Raw genomic sequence first — 2,410 nt, 5'->3', positions numbered from 1 at the left:
CTGGGAGAAGGAGGAGGAGAGAGAGAGAGGAGAGAGAGAGAGAGGAGGAGAGAGAGAGGAGGTGAGAGAGAGAGAAGAGGAGGTGAGAGAAGAGAGAGAGGTGAGAGAGAGGGAGATGGAGAGAGGAGTGGAGAGAGAGATGAGACGGAGCAGCATGGTACATTGGTAGTGTGTATGTATGTATGTATGTATGTATGTATGGATGTATGTATGTGTATGTGTATATAGTGTGTATGTGTATATAGTGTGTATGTGTATATATGTGTGTATGTGTATATATGTGTGTATGTGCGTGCGTGCGTGCCTACCCTTGGTGATTGCTTGTGGTAGAGCGACAGCCGTGCCATTCTTTAAACTCCCTGCTTTGACAACACAGTCCGTCTGGTCCAATGGCTGGAGGGAAGAGAAGAAAAACCATAAATGTCATGTTTTTAAAAAATCCCAACGAGTCGCGTTTACAACACAACTTCTTACCATTCTACATCACAGGAAGACACACAACGAGCCCTCCGACTCACCGAAAGCTGTGCTTCTGTCATATGGGTTCATCTGCCATTTGTTGAAGACTGGAACAGATAAAACACAGGCAGGTCAAAACGTATGGTTACTAATACAATCTGACATCAAAAAACAGGTTGTTTTGGATCCTGGTTACTGATTGGTTGATAGCAGGGAGTTATATCACCACAATGCACGGGTAACGCCGGTTTATAATTCAAATGGATTAATTAAATCCACTGTCCCACAGCCCAGCCAGTCAATATATAAACGTCATCCCCCTGGTGGGAAAGCGTGTAGTGAGTATTTCCCCATTCTACTAACCTAGCGCGGGGGGGGGGGGGGGGGTAAGTCTTGACGTGGCCTACCCGATCTGTGCAATACGACGTTGCAGTTTGGTAACGACCTTCACCGTGCCCACGCATTTGAACGAATGTGACGAAACTAACAGCTTCTATGATCCAGAACAATTCATTTATAAAAATCAGGCTCATTATAAATGGATATAAATACAAAGAATTGGCAACAGAAACAAAAAGGTCATAATGAAAAGCAGTAGTTAGCGGTCATTTCAGCTGCGTGATGTGATCGCCTGTTAGCTGTAGTTGGCGACTATCTAGCAGATGAAAACAGTCCAGCTATCGCCTGTTACTGTAGTTGGCTAACTATCTAGCAGAATGAACAGTCCAGCTATCGCGTGTTAGCTGTAGTTGGCTAACTATCTAGCAGATGAAAAACAGTCCAGCTATCGCCTGTTAGCTGTAGTTGGCTAACTAATCTAGCAGATGAACAGTCCAGCTATCGCGTGTTAGCTTTAGTGGCTAACTATCTAGCAGATGAGAACAGTCCAGCTATCGCCTGTTAGCTGTAGTTGGCTAACTATCTAGCAGATGAAAAAAGTCCAGCTATCGCGTGTTAGCTGTAGTTGGCTAACTATCTAGCAGATGAAAACAGTCCAGCTATCGCTGTTAGCTGTATTGGCTAGCTATCTAGCAGATGAAAACAGTCCAGCTATCGCGTTTAGCTGTAGTTGGCTAGCTATCTAGCAGATGAAAACAGTCCAGCTATCGCGTGTTAGCTGTAGTTGGCTAGCTATCTAGCAGATGAAAACAGTCCAGCTATCGCGTGTTAGCTGTAGTTGGCTAGCTATCTAGCAGATGAGAACAGTCCAGCTATCGCGTGTTAGCTGTAGTTGGCTAGCTATCTAGCAAATGAGAACAGTCCAACTACCTGCCAGAATGATCTTACTGACTTGTTGCTCATTTTATACAGGATTATTATTTATTTTATCATTATTTATTTAAGTTCTTGCCGCTTGTAATCATTGAACCTCTGGTTAGCTGGTTAAATTCCTAATGATTTGTTTTAGCATAGCAACGTGAAATTAATAGGATGAACGACTGGGTCAAAACATCATAGAATTAACCACCAGCCTGTTTGGTTAGCAACTCCAGAACTAACAACTGGCTTTCACACTTTCCTCCCTCTAGCACTTTCCTCCCTTTCCTCTCCCTTTCCTCCCCCCTCTTCTCTCCTCCCTTCTCCTCTCCCTCTATATCGTGTGATGTTAGGATGAAGTAACACATTTACTCATTAAAAACAAGGTTAATGAAAACATGTCGTTAATATTTGTATAAAAGCGATAAGGCCCTCAAACCCGGGAACGATGGTGTTATAACTCCCTTCTGAACGTCTGTTTCCTGATCCTCGGCTTCACCTCGGGCCTAACAGCCCCTTAGGTGTTATCATATGATTATCCCCGGTTCTCATTCCTGAAGTACTGAAAGGCAAAGTGGACTGAAAACAGCTGGAAACGAGTCATTACGAATGCTGGTATATTTTAGGGGCCGGTACTCCATATTATTTTCGGGGCCGGTACTCCATATATCTTAGGGGCCGGTACTCCATATAT

The 2,410-nt window shown here is 43.8% G+C and overlaps 1 long non-coding RNA gene across 1 annotated transcript in view; it reads right to left on the bottom strand.

Moving 5' to 3' along the window:
- Positions 1–304: 304 nt before the first annotated feature.
- The window catches only part of LOC112074799 (uncharacterized), a 40,310-nt gene continuing 38,204 nt past the window's right edge, over positions 305–2,410 (bottom strand). The window contains exons 6-7 of the long non-coding RNA XR_002894842.2: positions 519–566; positions 305–393 (exon numbers count right to left, since the gene is read on the bottom strand). This is a non-coding gene — a long non-coding RNA (uncharacterized lncRNA). The remainder of the gene's footprint in view (positions 394–518; positions 567–2,410) is intronic.

The sequence above is a fragment of the Salvelinus sp. IW2-2015 genome, unplaced genomic scaffold (assembly GCF_002910315.2).
Source record: "Salvelinus sp. IW2-2015 unplaced genomic scaffold, ASM291031v2 Un_scaffold2822, whole genome shotgun sequence".
Classification (NCBI taxonomy): Eukaryota; Metazoa; Chordata; class Actinopteri; order Salmoniformes; family Salmonidae; genus Salvelinus; species Salvelinus sp. IW2-2015.
The sequence above is the reverse complement of the archived record's forward strand: the minus strand, read 5'-3'. Positions and strand labels throughout refer to the sequence as shown.